This window comes from Podarcis muralis, chromosome 2, assembly GCF_964188315.1.
Source record: "Podarcis muralis chromosome 2, rPodMur119.hap1.1, whole genome shotgun sequence".
Taxonomy (NCBI): domain Eukaryota; kingdom Metazoa; phylum Chordata; class Lepidosauria; order Squamata; family Lacertidae; genus Podarcis; species Podarcis muralis.
The window spans coordinates 110,957,510-110,972,825 of record NC_135656.1 but is presented as its reverse complement, the minus strand read 5'-3'; the positions used below and the strand labels follow the sequence as shown (position 1 = coordinate 110,972,825).

The following is a 15,316-nucleotide window of genomic DNA, read 5'->3' as shown; positions in this document are numbered from 1 at the left end:
TGGAGGTGACTAGAAGGGCAAAAGCAGTCTTAAAAAGGTGCAGAAAGGACAAAAATGGCATGAAAACAGTGTCTAGAAATCCCAGGAGCCTTTGTAAGTGCAATCCCAGGAGCCTTTGCACTGATGGTTGAGGCCTGTGGAGAGTTGGAAAGAGTTTGAGCAAGGAGATTTGGAGGGAGCCATGACCACCATTCATGCCAGTCCTGTAAGTGCTGCTGGTTTTTTAAAGGGTTATTCTAGGGTTTTCAGAGGTTTAGAGGGTGTTTGCAGGACTTTTCAATGGGTGTTCCCGATATACGTGATTTCATTTAAATCTGCACTGCCTCAGAACATGATCCCCACGTAAAATGGTCGTCGCCTCTAACTGTGGGGATAGGAACCACCGCTTTTGATAGGAAAATGTATGTTTTTCTTCCATACAAGAAAAAGGGAGTTAAGAAGCCTCCGTGGTATGCATAGCAAAAGCAAGAGAGTGGAGGCTGGATTGGAGAATGCGGGCATCGATCCCGCTACCTCTCGCATGCAAAGCGAGCGCTCTACCATTTGAGCTAATTCCCCAGTTGCCTGGCTCAATTGGGCCAGAAATACAGAAAAAGAGGCAGATCTCAGAAAGGGATCCATAAAGGGATCCAGGGAAGCTTTGCTGAATGCCTGGCAAAAGGAGGAGGTCATGATGTTTGCTGGAGAATGTGGGCATCGATCCCACTACCTCTCGCATGCAAAGCGAGCGCTCTACCATTTGAGCTAATTCCCCAGTTGCCTGGCTCAATTGGGCCAGAAATACAGAAAAAGAGGCAGATCTCAGAAAGGGATCCATAAAGGGATCCAGGGAAGCTTTGCTGAATGCCTGGCAAAAGGAGGAGGTCGTGATGTTTGCTGGAGAATGTGGGCATCGATCCCACTACCTCTCGCATGCAAAGCGAGCGCTCTACCATTTGAGCTAATTCCCCAGTTGCCTGGCTCAATTGGGCCAGAAATACAGAAAAAGAGGCAGATCTCAGAAAGGGATCCATAAAGGGATCCAGGGAAGCTTTGCTGAATGCCTGGCAAAAGGAGGAGGTCGTGATGTTTGCTGGAGAATGTGGGCATCGATCCCACTACCTCTCGCATGCTAAGCAAGCGCTCTACCATTTGAGCTAATTCCCCAGTTGCCTGGCTCAATTGGGCCAGAAATACAGAAAAAGAGGCAGATCTCAGAAAGGGATCCATAAAGGGATCCAGGGAAGCTTTGCTGAATGCCTGGCAAAAGGAGGAGGTCGTGATGTTTGCTGGAGAATGTGGGCATCGATCCCACTACCTCTCGCATGCTAAGCGAGCGCTCTACCATTTGAGCTAATTCCCCAGTTGCCTGGCTCAATTGGGCCAGACATACAGAAAAAGAGGAAGATATCAGAAAGGGATCCAGAAAGGGACTGAGGGAGGATTTGTTGTTGCTCGTGGGCGTGGCTAGGATTTATGATACGGGGGAGCCCAAAAAGTTTTTGAGTTTCTTTTGGGGGGGGGAGATTGTGCCCCCAAAAGTTATTGCCCTTCCACCTGGAGCCAGATTGGGTGGCTCCTGCAGACCATTCAGACTGCTGCATTCTGGATCCTATTGTTCTAGGATTCAGCTCAGTACATAGCAACACCTTTGTTTGAAACTCTGTCCTGCCAAGTGATACCCAAATTCTTCCTGATGTGGCAGATGTGGAAGCTATTGAGGCACCACTCCTGAGGGTGATAAGTTGCCCATGACTCACTTCCATAAAGAAGTGCTCAACACGCACACTGGTAGACCTTCATCTTGGTATTGGAGCCCCTGTTGTGTACACGTGAAAAAGAAGCAAGTAGAGGCTGGATTGGAGAATGCGGGCATCGATCCCGCTACCTCTCGCATGCTAAGCGAGCGCTCTACCATTTGAGCTAATTCCCCAGCTGCCTGGCTCCATTGGGCCAGACATACAGAAAAGGAGGCAGATCTCAGAAAGGGACCCAGAACAGGATTTACGGAGGCTTTGTTGAATGTCTGGCAAAAGGAAGAGCTTGTGAGCTTATCTGGAGAATGTGGGCATCGATCCCACTACCTCTCGCATGCAAAGCGAGCGCTCTACCATTTGAGCTAATTCCCCAGCTGCCTGGCAGAACCTTTCCTATGCATGCATCTGACCCAGATGCCTGAGCGCGGATCTTTCTCTCACCTTTCCGGGGAGTGATGGGACTCCAAAAGTTCTTTATTTGTAGAACCTAAGAGGAGCACACTCATCTTCTGGTGTCCCATCACAGAAGAAAGAAACAGTGCCTACTCACTAGTTTATTCAGACTGTACACGCAGCACTTCCAGGCATGTCTGCTCTCCTGAGCAGCAAACACAGGAGTCTACGACTCTCACACTTCGACTCAACAGAACCTCGCCACTGGGAGAAGAGAGGGTGAGACTCTGCAAGCACTTCTGGGGGGGGGGGGAGCATTTGAAGAGCTGCCTTATCGCCTGCAGGCCGGCTCTGGGTGCCCTGCAATGTTGAAATAGTGATGGCAAGGGATCACACCCCAAAGTGCAAGTAAAGAGTTAAACTTTTAAAGCTGCAGGTGGGTGTGGTCTGAGAGGTCCCTCAGGGTGCAGAGCGATCAGGTTTGCAGTCTGAGGGGGCTCCTGGACTCAATTTTTCTCCTGTATGGCCAGGCGTGTCTTTGGTCCACTGAGGCTGTAGTGTATCAGCTGTCACCATCTTTAAGGTGATATACACGGCCACCAAGTCTCTCCTATTCTTCTGTCTGTGTTGTATACAGGAAAATCTACTAGCCTCATATTCTGCAGAGCAAAAGGAGGAGGAGAAATTTAGCTGGGTATCAGTGCCAATACCTCTTACATACTAAGAGACTATTCTTCTGTTGGAGACAATACCTGAGCTGTCTGCCATTGCTGGCTCATGCATGACAAATCTAAGATGTCACACAGAACATGTTTCTCTATCTATCCATCTATCTATCTATCTATGGGAGACAGGAGTGCCTGGAGTGCTCTGGTCATTGGGACCACGAAGAGTCGGACACAACTGAACAAGTAAACAGCAACAACAATCTATCTATCTATCTATCTATCTATCTATCTATCTATCTATCTATCATCTATCTGATTTTATCATTATTTTTCCAAACATTTTCACAATAACCTTCCAATCAAATAATTACACTGTTTCAAAATTTGACTTCCCACCCTCACCTCCACAGCATTTTTACTCAGACTTTTCCACTGCATTTTATCTTTATCTATTACAAAAAGTTTCTCCATTAAGTTATATTATCATTTTTCTTCCGCTGCTTTTATCTCGAGTCCTGCCCGCAATTTCATTCGACTGTAATATTTTTGTTTAAAATAGTCCACAAAAGGCCTCCATCCTTCTATAAAAAGTTCCTCGTTTTGATCTATTAATTTCGCTGTCAGCGTTGCTATTTCTGCATAGTCCATTAGTTTCAAAAGCCACTCTTCCTTTACTGGAACTTTCTCTTCTTCCCATTTCTGTAAATATAATATTCTAGCTGCTCCATCCCTATTACACCAATAAGGAAACCTTCTGGTCTCTGGGGAATAGCCCATTTAAACATTTTCTTCATTAGACAGAACGTGTTTCAGCCAGGTTCCGCTCTATGTATGGCAAAAGAAAAGAGAAGGGAGGCTTGCCTGGAGAATGCGGGCATCGATCCCGCTACCTCTCGCATGCTAAGCGAGCGCTCTACCATTTGAGCTAATTCCCCAGCTGCCTAACATCACCAGTCTTAGACATACAAAAAAGAGAGGAGGGAGCAGACTTTAGAAATGGATCCAGAAAAAATGATCCAGGGAGGTTTTCTTAGGCAAAAGGAAAAGAGTGGAAGATTGGTTAGAGAACCTGCTGCCTCTTGCATGCAAAAAGAGCACTTCACCATTTGAGCTGATTGCCCAGCAGAACCATCCAAAAGTATCTCCAAGAAGGAGACAGAGCTTAGATGCCCTGCACCATTGGAGCAGTGGTGGCCAAGGATGGCACCCCACAGTGCAGGATAAGGGTTGCTTTTTAAGCAGTTTGTGGGTGCAATGACAGTGGCCACTCAGGGTGCAGAACTAAATAATAGTTCTGGTTGCATTTAGAGGCCTCTGATGCAAAATGGGCTCAGCTGCTCCAGGCTTCAGGCAGCCATCCGCAAGCCTTCGGAGCGCGGCAGGAACTCCTGCTGCACTCCAAAGGCTTTCTGATAGCTGCCTGAAGCCCCCGGAGCGCAGCGGGAGTTCCCTGGGCTCCGGGGGCTTCAGGCGGCTTCAGTGAAAGCAACGTGAAGCCTCCGGAGCGCAGGGGGAGCTCTGCCTCTGCGCTTCGGAGGCTTCACGTTGCTTTCGCTGAAGCTAAGGAGTCTGCATTCGCTCCATAGGACGCCCACACATTTCCCCTTCATTTTTTGAGGGGGAAAAGTGCGTCCTATAGAGCGAAAAATACGGTATGTTAGCTGCAGTTGTGTTCTTCATTTCTGCCAGGGTCTGGCCTGATCTGTGTGGTTCACCTTATCTGCTTGTGACTCAGTAAAGCTTGCCAAGTTTTTTCCCTTCCCGGATGCAGTCTGTTTTATTCTGCCACTTCTGCAAGCATGCGGAAAACAACCTAAGGAGGCTGAAAAAGGAACAGGGCAGAAGTTCGGTTGGGGAATTCAGGATTCGATCCTGCTACCTCTCGCATGCCAAGCAAGTGCTCTACCACTTGAGCTAATTCTTCAGCTGTCCAGCAGAGCCAGCCCACAGCACAAGATACAAGATGAGGCTGTTCTTCTGTTTGAGCTAATTCCCTGGCTGTCCAGCTTCGCAATATCCCTGAAAGTGGGCCCAGGCCAGAGTTTCTGTACAGAATATGACCCGAAGACGCTTTGCTCTATGCACGCCAAAAGGGAGAAATTAGAGTCTTGACTGGAGAATGCGGGCATCGATCCCGCTACCTCTCGCATGCTAAGTGAGCGCTCTACCATTTGAGCTAATTCCCCAGCTGCTCAGGAAAACCACCTCACAGTATCCTAAGTACAGGCCAGATCCAAGGTGCAACTGCTCTTTGGTTTGAGTTAAATTCACTGGCTGCCCAGGCCCCACGATATCCCAATAAGGAAGCAGGGGCCTGAAATGCTATGGAGAACGTGAGCTGGAAAGGCGTTGCTCTAGGTTCGGCAAAAGCAAAAAAGGAGCAGAAGCTTGACTGGAGAATGCGGGCATCGATCCCGCTACCTCTCGCATGCTAAGCGAGCGCTCTACCATTTGAGCTAATTCCCCAACCGTGTGGCTTCAGTGGCTCAGATGTACAGAAAGAGATACGACGAAAGAAAGTGGTTCAGGGAGGCTTCTGTTTTGTCTAAAAGGAGTTAAAGCCGAAAGCATACAGATTATCTTGGCAGACCCAACAAGCATAACATGGAAGCTAAAGAGGCATGGCAGCAGATAAGCAAAGAAATTGAAATACTTTATTGTCACTTGTACAACTTGTATACAGTGAGATTACACGAGCAACCCCCCCCCCACTCAGCTCTCTTAGTCTTAAATCCCCTTGTTTACTGACGCTCACCCACCAAACCCGAAAGTCAGTTGCCCTGATGTTATATTTTCATTCAGCAGCCTAACAGCCCACGGATAGAAGCTGTTCTTTACCCTGTTGGTGCGACTAATCATGCTTCTATATCTTCTGCCTGAGGGCAGGAGATCAAAAAAGTGCCGGCCAGGGTGTGAATCATCCCTGAGAATTTTCCTCACTCTCCTGAGGCAACGTTCTTCTGCTATTTCATCCAGCGGATTCATGGGACAGCCCATAATATCTTGTGCTGTATTCACCACCCTCTGTAGGCACTTCCTATCAGTTGATGTCAAACCAGCGTACCACACCGTGATGCAGTATGAAAGGACACTTTCTATTGTGGAAGGAGATCATCAGATGCTGATTGACACCGTTCTTCCACAATACTCTGAGGAGATGGAGTCTCTGTTGGGCTTTCTTAACCACCTGGGTTGTATTTATTTTCCAAGTAAGGTCTTCACTAAGATAAACTCTTAGGAATTTAAAGGAAGAGACTCTCTCCACACAGCCCTCCCCGATGTACAGCGGGACTAGTTCTCCTCTCTTCCACTGAAAGTTCAACACCATCTCTGGCTGGTGACACTTCAGCATTTATGCAAAAGACAATATGCTTGGGCTGAGGAATTAGGCCAAACTTTGGCCCCCGGTGATTCTGGCCAGGGACAGCCTGTGCATGAGGTGAGGGGAAGCCATTCACATCTGGATCCACCTCCCCACCCTCTTCCTGACCCCGCCATGGCTTCTCCCATTGCTGACACAGCACTCCTACCCTCGCTGCTGTGCCCACGGCACCTTCCCTGCCACCCTCCTGTGGTTGACGCAAGATAATATCACCAAGGCAACTATCTGTAAACAAACAATAAAGGTCCATCAAAATGGCAAAAGTAGTTTCTTTCCCAAATTGGTTTTTAAACAATTGCAAGCACAGTAAATGAAGAGTTTGCTATATAAACAGTAGTCGTTGTATCACTGCCCTGTCCTTTGCTTTACTGTACCACTCGGGAGTAGCATTTTATGACCACTGCTCCATAGATATTGTTGTTATACAATTCCATTCACCATATAGATGGGTTTATGAAGCATTTCTGTATCCTTCTGCTGTGCTGAAGAAGAATTCTACAAAACAGTGGGTATATCCAGAATCACTGTTCACTACGTCTGTTTGCAGACCACTTCAGTAGCGTTGGACATCATAAAACAAAGCTTTACAGCTTGTTTTCATCAGATAAGAATCTGACCCATTGCTTCTTTCAGAGACTTATAAGACTTCTGTTTATTTGGTTCCACGTTTTCAAGAGAATCCATCAAGAGTGCACATTTTGTGACTTTCAGAGATTTATACATTTCTGTTTATTTGGTTTTTCATATTGTTCAATGTTCTGTAAGGATTATTTAAGGAGTTTATATTGATATTGCATTGTTGTACTTGGTCATCGTGTTGCCTTGGATATTACTGATAATTGTTTGCAACACAGGGGTTTAATTGTTTGGACTCAAAACATCTCAGACTGGCTCTCATCCTGGCTGGACTCATCACTGCGGTCTTTCTGCAATTTGCGGTGGTGGTGCCTGAGCAGAACGGATAGTAGGTTTCTCCCCCATGTCCAATCAGTCCATGATGAGAACTGAACTTTGGTCTGTTCCATTCTCTAAAAATGCAACTAGGTTCACCACCTAAAACGAACCTCCAGATTGTTAATATAAAAACTGCCTACTTCTCTGCATTTCTGTTTTCTACCTACCAAGGAACCCAACTGGAATTTATGTTCCCAGAGACAGGGGTTTCACACATTCCAATTTCCATCTTGCCATCAATCTCAGGTGTAACTTGAAGAAGACTGCATCGTGCCTAACAGTGCCTCATTGGAATGTCTGCTACCTCCACCAACATAACATTGAAAATTCTTGTAAAGTGTCCATGCAACTTGAGTTAGTGGAGTGTTCGCACTCTGTGCACATCTCTGTGGTACTGCCAGTGTGAAGTTCACACGTGAAATGCACTCTCTTTGGGTGTGCTATAGACTGGCCCATGTCAAAGCCCAGTGGATGTGTCTTGAAGCCAGTACAGTCATACCTTGGTTGTCAAACGGAATCCATTCCAGAAATCCGTTGGACTTCCAAAAACATTCGACAACCAAGGTGTGGCTTCCGATTGGCTGCAGGAGCTTCCTGCACTCAATCGGAAGCCGTGGAAGTCGCGTCAGATGTTTGGCTTCCAAAAATCGTTCGAAAACCGGAACACTCACTTCCGGTTTTTGATTGTTCGGGAGCCAAAACGTTTGAGTTGCAAGGCATTCAAGATCCAAGCTACGACTGTACTGAAATAGATTGTTCACTGCCTTGAGGCGTAACGAAATTGAGCATACCCTACGATCTGCCACTAGATGGCAGAAGAAGATAGTTTTATCATAAAGTGAGGACTTCAGATACATTTCAGAAAATCTGTAAAGCAAGGAGTTAAAACTCCAGTGTGCCCAGAAGAGTTTTGGGCCACACAGAGTTTTTTCTGTCCTCAATAAAGTAGTAATTTCTCTAGCCTGATGAAGAATTAACCAGTCTCAGCATTGTGGAGTCCAATCTATCAACATCATTTTTTGTTGAAATACAATGGTACCTCAGGTTAAGTACTTAATTCATTCGGGAGGTCCGTTCTTAACCTGAAACTGTTCTTAACCTGAAGCACCACTTTAGCTAATGAGGCCTCCTGCTGCCACCGCGCCACTGGAGCCCGATTTCTGTTCTCATCCTGAAGCAAAGTTCTTAACCTGAAGCACTATTTCTGGCTTAGTGGAGTGTGTAACCTGAAACGTATGTAACCTGAAGCGTATGCAACCCGAGGTACCACTGTATTCTTATGGCAAGTGTTATCCAACTCTTTCCAGTACACTTTCCCACCACTTTCCTGTCTGCAAAAAAAGGGTAAAAATTTGGAGGGAAGAGGGTTTGTTGTGCAAGACCTGATTAACTCTGAAGCCTGAAATATGTGATTGAAACCACCAAAAAATAATGGCAGTCTAGAAGTGCCCCTGATCTCTTTTTGGAGTCGCAAGGATTGAACACGGAATGAGAAACACCAATGGTGACTTGCCATTTTTTTCTACTGCGAATCACAAGTGGGGTGTGTGCTTTTGTTTGATCACTGTGAGAGCAGGTTGTTGGACGAGATGGTTGTTTGCCTGATTCAGCAGCACTCTAATGTTATAATGTTTATTCCCACTGAGCAGAACTGTGATTCAGTTTCTGTACCTCCCTCCCCCCATCCAAAAAAATTTGCATTCCTAAGGCATCTCTGATGCATTCTTGGGGCACATTCCTTGTGTGTTCCTGATTCCAGCAGTGTTCTTCTATTCTGGCTTGACAACTGAAACAGCAGATATGCAAACCCGTGAATCAAACACTGGTTCATCTGTCAGTCTTGGCCCTTGGCAGGCCATTTGTGTTTTAAAATGCATCAGGTGTACATTTAATTTTTCCAAGTGCAAGCCCATTCCGGGGGAGGGGGAGAGACAGTCATGGTGGCATCACAGTTAACGGACAATCAGTGCTGTGCGCAGCTGATGCCCATAGTACACTTGCAGAACCAGGTTTCTTTGTCTCAGAATCAACTCTCAGAAGCAAAGGTACCTTTTGTAGAGATGAGGAGCCTTTTTCAGCCCTTTTTCAAATGCATTCATTTCTGGGCACTTTTCTAAAGGGTCAATGGGAGCCTGGACCAGGGGCAAAAGTAGGCAGAACAAGCAATGTGGGTTTTACCTTTGTGCAACATATGACTTTCTGGTCTGGTGTTGTTATCCGAATCAATTTTGTGTTGGCGAAATCTTTGATCTTCGCAGATATTTATGTACTTTTATATTCCTGTAGTATGGTGTTACAGAATTTACGGGGAGGGGCACATCTTTAAAGTTGTTAAATGTTACAAATATTATGCGTAAATGTATCCTTTTGACTTGACAGCTCAGGAAAGTTACCTAGCTTTAAAAATAATATAAAATTAAGTCCTTTGCCAGTGTCCTCCATTCCAACGCTATTTTGCCCTTGAAAAAGGGACTCCAGAAAGTGCCCACAGGTGACAAATGCTCAGCTGATTGCTGGCCAAGGAAAGCTTAATCCCATCCCCAGACTTGCCAAGGGGTCCAGACATGCAAAGGAAGTTCTTTTGTACTTTGGGTGGTGGGACTTCAGTGGTGTTTGCCTATGTTAATCTTATACCTGAGTCTTGCCCTGCCATGTCTGCTTATGCTAATCTTGTACCAAGGACTTGTCTGGACAAGTTTGCCAAGGTTAAGCTAGTGTAACCCCTTTCGTGACATGTCAGTGATGTAGCAATGATGCTGTATGAACTGTTTTCTGGGATATGGTGGGAAAGTCTTTGTCACGCCATCCTTGGGGTTCAAAATTCCTCTTTGAACCTGTTGCGCAATAAACTTTGGTCTACAGCTATTTGCTCCGGTTGGTAGTGTGATAGGAATTTTGAGGTCTTAGATATATGGTAATGTTCATAACAGCACATACATAGATCAGCACAGGAAGACCAACCTGGAACCATTTTGATTCCTAAACTGAGCAAATGTTTTCTCTACAAGGTCAAAGTGGGAAACCTCCCCATTGTCTCTTTCCTCACAAATCCTGTCTTAAGGGCACATTTAAGATATGAATAGGGTGTGAGCCTGTGACCTGGCCCAGGAACTAAGTATTTATCATTACAAAAGACTGGCCAGGCTCCCCAGGCAACCCAATCAAGTAACCTGCCAGACAAGAGATAAACAATGACAGGAGAAAAAACAACATTCAATTTTCTGTTTTAAGACCGCCTTTTCTGTGATGTAGGTATGATGTATCTGAGGGGTGGTCTTAGGTTACACCCCTTCTGTGATGTATGTATGATGTTTCTGGGGGTGGTCTTGATCTACAGGGTGGCAATTTCAAAAGTCTTTATAAGGCCTTGTGTGCCATTGTTCTGGGTCCCTCCTCCTTTCCTGCGGGTGAGGGGAGCACCCTGTTGCAACAGATCAATAAAGATCAAGCTTACCAGCTCCTTTGCTTCTCAATATTCTCTGGTTGGCGTCTATTATTCTCTCCTACCAATAGGGAACCTATGTATGGACTCTATATGGGCTCTTGGATACCCCATAAGGGAAAAGGGCAATTTTTGTTTACAACAGTAGCTGGACTCCTTCCTTTATTCCGCAGGCTCTGCCTGCGAGGTGGGTGACTGAGCAGCCTCACACCTAGATTTTTCCGTAACAATGGGGATTAGAGGCAGGACAATGAAAGCAAACTCTGCAAGCCCTTTTAGCTGCTGAGAGACTTAGACTTCAAGCCTGGAAGTGTCAGGGACTGAGGAAGAGCGGTGGAATCGACCCAACCAAGAGCCCCCCAACCCCCGGGAAGGCACAGAGGAGAAGGATTTCAAGCCTGGGAACTGGTGGAGGGACACTGGCCACAACTCAGAGGAGGGAACGAGCTGGGAAGTGGTAGAAGCAGGGCCCTTGGGGGGACAGTGAAGGGACAAGACAGTATGAAGGGGTTTCTAGTTTGGGTGAAGGCACCAACAGCGATGACAGAGGGGAGGTAGAGCCTGCAGTTCTTGCCCAGGACCACTCTGGCGGCTTCTCTGCTGACAGCTTGCCTAGAACGAGGCATTTGTTGCATGTTGCCAGGGCCAGGCAGACACAGAGCGAATCCCTTGGGGCTTGCCGTATAGAAGAAGAGCACAGAGGGAGGGGCTGGACACAAAGGGCTAGGGAGTGGAAGAGGAGAGACACGTCAGCCCAAAGAACTGCTTCATTAAGGCAGGATTACTCCTTAGAAGTCTCTGTGTGTTCTTTGTCCTGATTTCCTTAATAAAGAAGCTAGCTGCACGTCAACCAAGTGTCCCTCTCTCTTTCTCTGACCTGTGAACAACCGGCTTGCCCTGTCAGCTCCCTGACAGGAAGGATAAATACCCACCTTCTATGACACGATGGTCTGGGGATCTCATGTCCTCCCCCCCTTAGCCTTGGTGAGACAATTGCCTCGGGCGGCAGGATGGGGACAGCTGGAAACCGTGGCAGGTTCGGCGGCCCCAGTACCATGCCAGTCACCGCCATCTGCTCCTCTCCGGCCTACTTTTTGATCCTTTCAGAGTGCTGGGGCTTCCCTGAGCCATCTTCCCTGTCACCTCAGGAAGAGGCAAGGGGGACAGAGCAGGAGAGGAAGAGGCAATGGCAAGGAGGTATGCCCCTGGTATGCCCCACAGAGGACCTTAAGGTCCATAAATAGCAACACCCTAGAGGTCCCGGGCCCTAAGGAAGTCAGATTAGCCTCAACCAGAGCCAGGGCCTTCTCAGGAACGCTGGTGGAACGCTCTGCCTCATGTGACCAGGACCCTGCAGGATCTGATTTCTTTCTTTCCGCAGGGCCTGTAAGACAGAGTTGTTCCGCCTGGCCTTTGGCTTGGAATCAACTTGATCCCCTCCCCTTCTTTCCTTTTTCCTTTCTCCTTCTGTGATGGAACTCCTATTTCCATCCCCCCAAAAAACTTTTTGATTTGAGTTCCTACGAAATGAGGCTGTATTTTAATGTTTTAATGTCGTATTTTAATCTCGTTTTTAAGTTGGATTTCAATCAGTTGTTTTTATACCTGGTGTCAGCCGCCCTGAGCCCTGTCTTGGCTGGGGAGGGCGGGGTATAAATAAATAAATAAATAAATAAATAAATTATTATTATTATTATTATTATTATTTTCTGCTTTGCCTCAAGCGGCCAAATGTCTTGGGCCGGCCCTGCACACCTCTACTCCTGAAGTGGATTCGGCCACTGAAATTATAACAAAGATGTTTCTCATTCTCCTTCAGGGGGTGGCCGACAGTGCCGTCGTTCCCATCAAGGCCTTTCAGCAGGCAGGCGGGGAACACCACTGAGTCACCTGTTAAGCCATTGTAAAAACTTCTTGTAGCGACAGGTGACACTCCCTGAGACAGAACAAAGGCCTTTTGGAGGGCAGGCATTGTTTCTAGAAACATTCACCCAGTTGCATCAAGGGGAGCAGTTGTGACAACCTGGGCTCGGTTACATCATTGCTAGAACAACACCACAAACAAACAAAAACAAGCAGCAACAACCCCACAGCTGAGAGAATATCTGAAAATCTCTCCAGAATCTGTGAGTTAAAACTGGAGAGCAATACCCCGTATTTATTTGCAAAGCTAAACTTGAAGTTACACATCAAACAGACCCTCCAACATTCCTCAGATGGAAACAGGGACATTTTTCACTCCCCACCCTGGGAACTCACCCTCCTTGGACCCCCCCCTCTTTTATTTTTATTTTTTTGTGTGTGTGTGTCCCTGGTAAAGCATTTCCTGTCATAATAAGGGAGAGTGCCACTACCATTGGGACACAGCACACATGCCCTTTGTCATCCAGAAAAAAACCCTTAATCCCACCCCCCACCCCTATTCTTTGGTAGATTTACCAAGGGACTTGGAAACCACAATTAATTTAGAATGCAGCTGCCAGACTCGTGACTGCCTGGAGCGACTGCCGGGATCAAATAACACTGGTTCCCAGTACGTTTCCGAGCACAATTCAAAGTGTTGGTGCAGACCTTTAAAGCCCTAAATGGCCTTGGCCCAATATACCTGAAGGAGCGTCTCCACCCCCATCGTTCTGCCTAGACACTGAGCTCCAGCTCCAAGGGTCTTTTGGCTGTCCCCTAATTGGGAAATTATTAATGTTTGACCCTTTGTGGTGTTTTTAAATTTTGCTGGAAGCCGCCCAGAGTGGCTGAGGCTACCCAGTCAGATGGGCAGTATATATAATAAAAGCAATTAAAAATAATATTAATATGCAGCTTGTCCTCACGGGGACAGTACGTGCAGACCTAGACAGGCCTTTGGCTTATTCCAGAAGGCTTTTCTTATTTCCATAGAGGTAGGAGTTGTTGTTCTGTTGATAATAGGTGCACGACAGACTTTTTCGTGGGTCACATGTCCTGTTCTGCTACGAAAACAGTGAGAAGTGAGTCTATGGCCTTGAACCATCCGCCTCATGCCCTTAAACCCACCTGCAAAATAGCAGCAGCCTGGAAGTGGCCAAAGTGTGCTTAATAGAGCAATGGTAGTGTCAGGAGATCGTGATTTCGAAGCCCATCAGTGGACCTTAGAAACTCTGAAAAGAAAAGGAGGAAGACCCTGTGAAGCTAAAGTTAGCCAACATCTCAGATGTAGAACGTGGCTACAAACTGGGTGTGTTAATATATAACTGCGTAAAGTTGTTGTTGTTGTTGTTTAGTCGTTTAGTCGTGTCCGACTCTTCGTGACCCCATGGACCAGAGCACGCCAGGCACTCCTGTCTTCCACCGCCTCCCGCAGTTTGGTCAGGCTCATGTTTGTAGCTTCGAGAACACTATCCAACCATCTCATCCTCTGTCGTCCCCTTCTCCTTGTGTCCTCCATCTTTCCCAACATCAGGGTCTTTTCCAGGGAGTCTTCTCTTCTCAGGAGGTGGCCAAAGTATTGGAGCCTCAGCTTCACGATCTGTCCTTCCAGTGAGCACTCAGGGCTGATTTCCTTCAGAATGGAGAGGTTTGATCTTCTTGCAGTCCATGGGACTCTCAAGAGTCTCCTCCAGCACCATAATTCAAAAGCATCAATTCTTCGGCGATCAGCCTTCTTTATGGTCCAGCTCTCACTTCCATACATCACTACTGGGAAAACCATAGCTTTACGTAAAGTAGTGCCTTGCAAAAAGGGGGGGGGGGAGGAGGAAAGCCCTGTCCAGGATGGATTAAGAGAACTGTGGAAATGCAACACCACAATGTTATCCTTCCACATTTCTGAATCGTTGTTTCAATAGAGGCAGAGGCCTTTAGGAACTCCCCAAAACAAAACAAAGGATTTCCTTCATTTTTCCATGCATCACTGCGAAGGTTCAGGCAGGTATTCAGATATTAGATAGGTAAAGGTAAAGGACCCCTGACAGTTAACGACTCTGGGGTTGCGGCGCTCATCTCACTTTACTGGCCGATGGAGCCGACATCTGTCTGCAGACAGTTTTTTCAGGTCATGTGGCTAGCATGACTAAGCCACTTCTGGTGAAATCAGAGCAGCGCACGGAAACTCTGTTTACCTTCCTGCCGGAGTGGTACCTATTTATCTACTTGCACTTTGACGTGCTTTTGAACTGCTAGGTTGGCAGGAGCTGGGATGGAACAACAGGAGCTCACCCCGTCGTGGAGATTGGAACTGCCGACCTTCCAATCGACAAGCCCTAGGTTCAGTGGTTTAGACCACAGCGCCACCCGCGTCCCTATTAGATACTTAGGCACTTAGATATTTCTATGTACACCCCATCAGTTCTGTTAAGAAACCAGGTTGGCACGATGCCATGTGCCTAGAAAGCTATTTCAGCAAGGGAGCTTCAACAGAACTGCAGGTGGAATTCAGGGGTTCAAAAGCGGAGGCGACACAGAAATGTGAATCCCTTGACCAAGGGATATTGATTGGCATAGCTGGAGTAAAACTTTTTATTTGCACAGCCAATGCTCCAGGGTATAGGTGGAAGAACCAGCTGGTTTTTGTTCCCTCAGTTCATAATTCAGTTCTCCACATTTCTGCAGCAATTTGTGGGTCGTGTGTGTGTGTGTGTGTGTGTGTGTGTGTGTGTTTAAAACAAATCCTCACGAAAATTCACCAACATTTGACACAAATTCCTCCCAACACACAAACATACACATTTCTAGATGTGATTTTGACTGATGTACACATTTTTGCCAG

The 15,316-nt window shown here is 46.7% G+C and overlaps 1 protein-coding gene and 6 non-coding genes across 7 annotated transcripts in view; 1 reads left to right on the top strand and 6 right to left on the bottom strand.

Annotated features, from left to right (window-relative positions):
- Positions 1-15,316, top strand: part of LOC114592037 (uncharacterized) — a 41,028-nt gene that overhangs the window by 4,400 nt on the left and 21,312 nt on the right. The window lies entirely within an intron of this gene.
- Positions 486-558, bottom strand: TRNAA-UGC (transfer RNA alanine (anticodon UGC)). Its single transcript has one exon. It is a non-coding gene; the product is annotated as a tRNA-Ala (tRNA).
- Positions 682-754, bottom strand: TRNAA-UGC (transfer RNA alanine (anticodon UGC)). The gene has a single exon. It is a non-coding gene; the product is annotated as a tRNA-Ala (tRNA).
- Positions 1,270-1,342, bottom strand: TRNAA-AGC (transfer RNA alanine (anticodon AGC)). Its single transcript has one exon. It is a non-coding gene; the product is annotated as a tRNA-Ala (tRNA).
- On the bottom strand, positions 1,840-1,912 carry TRNAA-AGC (transfer RNA alanine (anticodon AGC)). Its single transcript has one exon. It is a non-coding gene; the product is annotated as a tRNA-Ala (tRNA).
- Positions 3,660-3,732, bottom strand: TRNAA-AGC (transfer RNA alanine (anticodon AGC)). Its single transcript has one exon. It is a non-coding gene; the product is annotated as a tRNA-Ala (tRNA).
- TRNAA-AGC (transfer RNA alanine (anticodon AGC)) lies at positions 5,191-5,263 on the bottom strand. The gene has a single exon. It is a non-coding gene; the product is annotated as a tRNA-Ala (tRNA).